At 40.8% G+C, this 8,693-nt stretch overlaps 1 long non-coding RNA gene across 1 annotated transcript; it reads right to left on the bottom strand.

Moving 5' to 3' along the window:
• Window positions 1–969: 969 nt before the first annotated feature.
• LOC147652388 (uncharacterized) lies at window positions 970–5,546 on the bottom strand. Its single transcript, XR_015288515.1, has 2 exons — window positions 5,336–5,546; window positions 970–5,028 (listed from the first exon to the last, which is right to left on the bottom strand). It is a non-coding gene; the product is annotated as an uncharacterized LOC147652388 (long non-coding RNA).
• Between the last annotated feature and the right edge of the window lie 3,147 nt (window positions 5,547–8,693).

The following is an 8,693-nucleotide window of genomic DNA, read 5'->3' as shown; positions in this document are numbered from 1 at the left end:
GTAGGCTGAGGAATTGCTTCCCAGAGGATGGAGCAGAGCTATGTTCTTTGGATTTCTGAAAGTACTTTTAGTGCAGGAGCACGAAAGTGAATGAGTCTCTGTAGTTAGGGGAACACATTACACACTTTCTGGAGCAGAGTTCTAACACATTCTATTCTTTATATCAAATGCTATTTGTTGACTTAGTGTCACACTAATTAATTTAATTTAATGACAAATAAAATGATCCGTGTTGCCATGTTTGTTTTGCCATGGTTCTGTAATTGACCTGTTTGCTAAAATGGTGATGTGTTCATGTATCAGTGAGATGTGAACTCACCCTCTCTCTCTGCCTATTCTATTTTTACAGGTCTACTCTATTTTTATTTCTTGTTATTTGTTGAGTTTTTTTCCTGTTTGGTTTGGTTTTTTGGTAATGTGTTCTCTTCTACAAATACTTAACTGGATTTAGACCAACATTCAGCATTCATGGACCTTGTTCCCTTTACACTTTTTGATGATATCAATATTCTGGTGTGATGTGATATGATGTGACTTGTGGAGCTACAGGGCTATGAAAGCAGTTTGAGAGAGGTGTCTTACAGGAGCTGAAGGAAGAAAAAAGCCCAAATCTCATCAAAACCCTATGAGAGCTAAGCCCCAGCTTTCGGTCCTGCTGTTCTTCATTTCTGATGTTTTATTCCACAAAAGGAATTTGTGGCACCTTGGTGAACGGGAAGCAGATGGATTCAGAGATGACCTCTGCCTCAGAAAGTGATGATTACTGGGATTTGGGAAGATATGCAGAGAAAGGGGGACCTGACACCTGCCTTGTCTTTGTGCACTTTATGTAAGCACCCAATAGTTTTTCTTTAGTCACTGTGACTTTAAAATAATGTTGTTCAGTGCTTATGAGATCTGATACCTGTTTTTATGCTGAAAATATTTGATGTTCATCTAAATCCAGAATATAAATCCATAAACAAAGTAAACTTCACAATCACCTTCATTTGCAGAGGTACTCACCAGAAAACAGAAACCAATGTGAAACCCTTAGGCAGCACCTTCCCAAAGAGATTTTGCAGGACAAAGGCAGAAAAAACCCCAAACCCAAGCACATAGAACAAGTAAAACCTTGCAAACACAACACATGGATCCACACAGACCTTGGGAAAATATTTCAGAATATTGCAGAATCCCTTTACCTTTGCACAGCACTGGGCCCTATGACCTGATTTTTGGAAGCCTGTATCTGAGGCATGAGATTTGCTCAGCAAATAATAATCGAGTTGCTATTTTTAAGGAAGATTTTCCCTATCCTGAGGATGCCTCAGGAGAATCTCAGCACTGGGCTCATCAGTGTTTTTACAGGGCTGGTGGAGGCTGCATTGCTCTCCTGCATAACTGGGGTGATTAGTGGAAGGAATCACTGCTTCTGTTGGGCAAAAGAGACACCAGATATCTAAGTCTTGTGTCCTACCCCCTCTGAGACCATCTTTTTCCTTCACCATTCCTTCCAAATCATTATTTTTCTCTTCAAGGACTGAATCATGGCGCCCTGCCTGTGTCCTTGTTAAGATCTCAGCTAGAAAAATGCTTTTGCTTAAGAAAATAACATCATGGGAAAGGCCATGGCAACACAAACACTTGTTTTGCCAGAACACATTTATACTGGATGGGTGGATAGTTCAGATGGCCATGAACACTTAATAAAGATCATTTTTCTAGTTATTCCCCAAGGCACTTCCTTAAAAAAAATTATTATAGAGAGATAGGCATTTCAGTGGAAACTGCCAGACTTAAAACAAATATGATTATCTTCATTTCATATTTTTTCCTGTCACCTTAGCAATCTAGGGAGGGCAATTTCTAGTCTAAATAAATTGGATTGTATTATGCTTTTTCAAATCTTCAGTCTTTTCTAAGTTTTATTTTTGCATCCAAAATCCTAATAACAGCCTGTAGCACATTTACATTCCTGCATTCTTGCATTCTTGCCTCTATTTTGTTGGGTACACAGTATTCCTTTTCTATTTTTTTTCCCTCCTCTCTCTCCCTTTGGTAATATGACCATTTTGCATTTTTCCAGATTTGGAAAAACAGGAATGTTTTCAGCCTTTGAGTTAGTGTTAAAGGAACAAGAAGAAAAAAGGCACCTCTGGCCTTCAGGCACAAAATTATAACATTAAACTACAGGCAGAAAGAAACAATATGAAATCTAGGATGAGGAAGTCAAAACTGTCTAAGAAATTTCAGAGACTGAGAGAATTTAAGGGAAGGATGAAACGACAGGTCTCTGAGTTTGACTCCTGTTTGTGAAGACGATTACATTTTACCCATTTATTGCTATGCTGAGATCCATGGCTCTGTTCAGCTGAAGCACTGCTTCCAGAAAAGTACACTGCTTTGAAGTGAGAACATCAAGAGGTGGAAAATCAGCACCTTCCTTGACACCTATTAACCACACACGCTCTTACATAGCACACAAGCTTCTCATTCAGATTTGCTGCTTTCTCCCTACTGCTCTCAGCTCTCATTTTTACCTCTCTCCACAATACTATGAGAATCTATATGTTGTGGTAACTTCACACAAAGGAATTCTTTGTGGAGCAATCTACTCCCCCTTGGTGCACAGATCTGTTCAAACTGCACCAAGGTGAGCCCCCCAAACTGCTGTGCTGGATTTCATGTCACTTGTAGCACATTACTGCTTTTCATGTGAATAACCCAAGATAATACAAGAAATACAGTGTGTATTTTCTTGAAACATCCTGTTACAAATAGATACCACATTGTCTGGAGTTATCTAGAACCCAGCTCTGGAAGCTCCAGGCTGAGTCTGTCCAGTCCACTTGTTCAGGTCCAACTTCTTGCAGCTACTTCAGACTTCCTGTCCCATGCTTCCAGTTTTTTTAAGTTTTGTTCCCCTGAAGAAACATTTGGAGTAAAAAATTCATCTGACTTCCTCGTCTAACTTGGTCAAATTAAGATTTAAAACAAAGGACTCCCTTTTATTCCTAATCTCAGATAGAAAGGCTCTCCTAGCAGATGTGGATGCACATTCATGCACAGGTATTAAAAACACACCTGAACATTAAAAACAGGGTGAAAAATTTCCATTACTTAGATAAATTCCCTCAAATATCACAAATATTACTGCATTTTTTTATCAAAGTAACCTTTTATCTGCCCTCAAATTACAAAAATAAAAGAAGCAACACTTCTGTAAAATCACTTTAGCTCCTGCTCCTTCAAGGATTGAGAATCCAGTCCATGGATGGTGTGGGAAGCTGTCAGACTCGTGCACACCAGCTCACACAGTATCTCAGGGCAGGTCTGAGAGAGGAGGCTCTGCTGCCCTGTTCTGTCCCTGTTGGCTCCTGTTGCACAGCTCGGGTCCTTGTCATTTCTCCTGCTCCACAGCCCCTGCCACACATCTGGAAACAACACTCTTCTCCTTCAATCTGTCACAGTATTTAAATCTGCTTAGAGGACAGAAGTGTCTGACACAGGGAGGGAAACAAACAGCAAGTTGATCTGTCTGCTTCAAAACTGATCCAAAAACCCAGTTCATTTAAAAGATCCTCAGAGTGAAATGTCAGAGCTGGGCTTTGGCATATTGGGAATAAGTGAAGCAAGCAGTGAAAAGGCTGGCAGAACAAACACAGACATGCAGCGGGGAAAATATTGCCTTGGTATTGGGGATATGAAAAATCATTCTGCAGAGAAGGCCAGATCCCACGTTTAATGACTGCTTGTCTGAATTTCGGACTCTGTGATGCACTGAAACCAGCAAGGTGCACATAGATATCAGTGGGGTCCAGGCATTAAGATCTAGAAGATATCCTATACTTTTGTACTGCTGTAGCTCACTCAGGTTTACAACCACCATCATGTCTCAGTTGAGGAAACATTTCCATCTTGACTGTTAATTCTGCACTTTGATTTTCTTCTTTACAATTTCCCTTTTGTTGCTATTCATTCCCTTTCCTTTGGAGTTTTCCTCCCTCTGCTAATTTCTCTTTCTTCTCATTCTTAATTCTAATTGCCTCCAATCAATGTTTTGCTAAGCGTTCCAAGTCATGTAACTGGATTCTGGAGTCAACTGTTCAGAGATAACTAATGCCATTCAGAATATTATTTCAAGTTGCCTATTTGTAGAGTCCTGAAGAAAATGCTGGAAAAGTGTACAATGAGTTCATGTTTAGAATATTATAATGGACTTTCTTCTCTCCAGGGAAGGTGATGGGTGTAACCACCATAGCATAAGCTATTCCACAATAGTTTGCTCTTAAATAACTAGTTTTTTCTTTTAGAAAAGCTCAGTTTATGCCATGAGAGCTTTATCAGTTGATTTCCTTGTGTAGACAGAAGCTTGGTAAAGAGGACAGCTTGGCAAAGGACCTGCTTTAATGTAACTGGAAGTTTGGGGAAACTGGATATGTCATGGGTTTGTGCACTACATCAGCTGGGGAAAATGGAAACACCCCACTGACTCAGACAGGTCTTTTCTGGTCTCTTTTCTATGAACCACACTGTTGGCTCTCCTCTGTCCCTAACTGTGATATTATAAACTTTCTGGCCTCCAGCTCTTTTTTCTAATGATTAAACAAGACTAACATTTTTTTGAGGTCACAGTAATAATATGATAGTCCCTTTGAAGGGATTCAGTAAATATAACACAGAAATAATGCACTGTGGTATTATCAGGGCCTTAATTTTGACTTTTGGCAATATTATCAGTGATGAAGCTCTGATTTCAAAAAACTTAAAATGTATAGTGGGCAAAATAACCACCAATAATAACCAAAACAGGTTTATAAAGCACCAGACTCGGTTTATTTTCCTGACCACACTGGGCAACTACTAAAAAGAATCCATCTGTTAAGTGATTCTTAGAATCATGCCCCTCCTGCCTAACATGGCCATCCAGAAGTAGCTTCCAAAAGAGCTACGATAACTCTGACTCACTCTGAGATTCCTGGTAAGCAACTGATTTTCAGTAGTTACTGCTGGCCATGTGGGATTGACTCCAGCATTCTTAGGCACCTAGGTAGAGATCAAAATAAACCCTTTTTTTGCTTCCTCTTATGGACTATAAAGAATCTTAGAACACCAAGTTAAATTTAGCCACTATCTTTCAAACATCCAAAGCTGGGTCAGGTCAGCTCCCACACCCAAAGCCTGCCCTACCTTTGAATTATACATCTTTTAGATTGCTAAATGGACATCAGAATTTAAATTAATCACTGAATTATGTCTAAGAAATCTGTATGGTTAGACTAGACTTGGACAGGGAAAAAAAAAAAAAAAAAAAAAAGAAAGGGAAAAAGAAGAATGATTATGGGGTACTGACTTCAGTCATGGACCCAGGAAAAGGTGGTTTGTCTCAGAAACATCAGTGACTCTTCCTGGTGTGACACTTCTTGTCCTCTGTCCTATATCTGCCATGCCAGCAGAAGCTGATAGTTTGGCTCAGTCTCTGCTTTCACCTCAGCTTTTTTCTCCATAGGGCAGCAAAATTCTCTTTTGCCTTTTTGTTGGGTAGTTGATCTGCACTCACCTTCCTAGGTTACAAAGAAGAATAAAGCCAGCCCAATTATTTAAGCAGTAACTATAAAAATTCTGTTTCCTTATAGAAGCTACCCACAAATGCAGAAAATGACCACGTGAATATGTAATGGGGGAAAGGACTGAGGATGACAAATGCTGAGCAATTATATCTGAGCTCAGCACAAGAAATTATGAGGAAAAAAAATCAATGTAAATTGTGAGCGTGTCCTGTGTGCGTGCTCTGAAGCAGCAGGCAAGGGAGCAGCACAGGTATTGGAAGGGTCTAAATGCCAAGCAGAAATGAAAACATATAACTGAAAAATATGATATATGAAAGTGGTTGAGCATAAATACAAGAAAACCTTTTTGTCCAGGCTTGCGTGTCTCTAGTGAAGTAACAGAAACCTCCACAATTGCATCTGCAATTTAATTAATTTAAATTGCAATTTAACACTGCCAGTTCTAGCACCCATAACTGAACATTTTGTAAGAATCAGGAGCTGTCAGGGATTAATATGAAACATTATGAATTGTTTTCCTTCTCTGACCATGAAGATCATACCTGTTACTCTTGCACAAATAAGCCCAAATCCCATGGAACTGTAATTTTTAAACACTAGATGGCTCTATTGGCTTTTTAAATGCAGCATTTCCCAAGCTTGCACAGTTTTGAAAAGTAAATACCATTCAGAGTGTGTTCCATTGACAGTCACAGATACTACTAAAAAAAAGAAAAGAAAAAAGAAAAAAGAATCCTTTGAGCAACATGGAACTCATAGCCAGTGCAAAGGGTGAGAAGTCTTTCAGTTTCTCCCCTGTATTATACTGAATTTTCAGTTGTGTCTACAGGATGCCTGCATGGTGCCTAAGGATAGAAAACAAAGGATTCTGGCCTCTTGCACACAGAAAGTTGGCAAAAGTTGCTTTAAGCTGTTGATATGCTCTTCCAACCTTCTGCACCTGCCTGTGTCACACTGGCACAAGGAAAAGTCATGGAAACACCCATTCCTTCCTGCTACACTGCTGAAAATGCTGAAAAGTTATCTTGAGGGATTGTCAAGCTTACTCTTGCTCTTTTAGCAGATGTCCAGTTTCAGTACCTTCAGTACCAGTTATTCAGATTACTAAATGAATGTTTGTATACAGCAAATTTACCTTTCCCCATTGTTTTGGGGTAGCACATATAAGTTTAAAATTTATACTTTACTCATGAAAGTTTTGAAGAAAAATTAAGGTGATCTGAAAAAACAAAGTTGAAGAAATGCCATTGTGATGGTTTATTTTCTAATTATCTGCTCATTCAAGTTCAAAATTCCTCTGATATTTCTCTTCTGTAATCAAAAGGCTGTTGAAACTCAGAAATTAAATATTAGGGAAAGCAGGCATTGAGTTCAACACCTTCCACTTTAGTCTAGATTTGGAAAGACTGGCTGTTTCCTTACTATCAGCTTATTGTACAGGAGATGACAGGAATAAGCCACTCAAACACTCAAATCCAGCTGGTCACCTTCCATTCCACACTTTCTGCCACCTGTTTCAGCCTCTATTGGACACTCAAAGAGATTTGTCCATGCTGGAGCTTTGTCCATTTGTCTGTGTTTCCGCGTGGAAATCCCTTCTTTTCCTCTGCATAAACCAGCGAAGAGTTTATTACATACAGAGACCCTCCCCACAGATCTTGGGCTTTAGGAACACATGAGAAAAGAAAGGGGTATGAAGGTATATGGTCAAAAATGACCAAGGAGAGAACCCAAAAAAAGCCCTGAGCAGAGCACTCTTTTACACCAATCCTTCAAGGTGTCTATGGAATTAAAGGTCTTTCCATGGAGAAACAAGGTCAAGGAAAAAACCCTGAAACCACCATAAAACCAACCAAGCAAGCAAAAAAATCCCTGAACAAACCACTCACCCCAGTTTACCAGGGTCACAAAGTCTGAAAGGAAAGGTGTTTAAAGCTGCAGGGTCAGAAATCAGTATAGAGGGAATTGAGTCAGCACAGAAGCCCTGACAGCATCTACTGCTCCATGAAAGCATCCCAAGAGTACACTACCCGATAATGCTCTGCCTGCACATGGGGGGACAAGCAAACAGCAACAGGCCCCACCATCTCTGAAATCTTCCCTAATATCGGCTAAAAACAGAGTTCTGAGCTACGGGGCTCTTTTTTCTAGCCCTGAAATGACTTGGAAATCTGTCTTTGGGCACAGGCATTGGAATCAGGTCCTTCAATTGTGGCAGCAGACGAAACATAGAGCACGAGGTACACAGAACTTTGTAACCTCCCTTTGTCCACACCGGATTAAGTTATATTAAGTGAAATAACTGGGAATTAATAAAGTCTTTCCTAGATCGAGAAAAGGGCACAAATACGACTTGGGTATATGTGCTGTTCATTTTAATGGTAGGAAATGTCCTGCAGGTTAAGGAAGGGGCGGGACTTTCACGAAACCCGTGGTGGAAAGAGCCCCAGCAGCAAACAGGTCAGCGTGGAGCCAGAGAGGGAGAGATGCTCCAGCAGCGCTTTTCCCTCCGTTAATGTATAGGCAGCAGCAACGGGGAAGGCTCCGACAGGGGCGGGCGGTTACATAAGGGGAAATCTGCATTCCTTGCGTAACTCGGCTCTTTACATAACCCCGGCCCCGGAGCGGCACTGCCCGCCCCGCCACTAACGAAACGCGCTGCCTCTGCCTAAAGGAAAAGAAATAAAAAAGATGGGAAGCGTCACGGACTGCAGATTCCCATAGCTGAGAGTTTAGGTGGGCTTTATGGGAAGAAGACAGGAGGTTTTGAAGTAGTTTTTTGTATAGAGTCATGGAAGCAGCGAGTTTGGAAGAGACCTTCAGGATCATCCAGTCCCCCCATCAAGCCGGCCCCTGTAACCCCTAAGCCACAAAGCCACATCCCCCAGATCCAGGTTCAGACACACCTTGAACACCTCCAGGGATGGATGGTGATTCCACCACCTCCCTGGGCAGCCCATTCCAACATCTGACCACCCAAACAGTGAAAACACAAATATAACACAGGCCTGGCAGGCGGGCTGGATAAAAATAATAAAACAATTCCCACTCCCAGTGGAAGTTTAAGTTTCTACAGGAATATAAAAAAATTCTTGGTTGGATTTCTTGCCAACTCTGCCTGCTTAGCGCTAGGCAAGGAAC

The sequence above is a fragment of the Cyanistes caeruleus genome, chromosome 6 (assembly GCF_971803275.1).
Source record: "Cyanistes caeruleus chromosome 6, bCyaCae1.hap1.1, whole genome shotgun sequence".
Taxonomy (NCBI): Eukaryota; Metazoa; Chordata; class Aves; order Passeriformes; family Paridae; genus Cyanistes; species Cyanistes caeruleus.
This window is presented reverse-complemented; position numbering and strand designations above follow the sequence as displayed.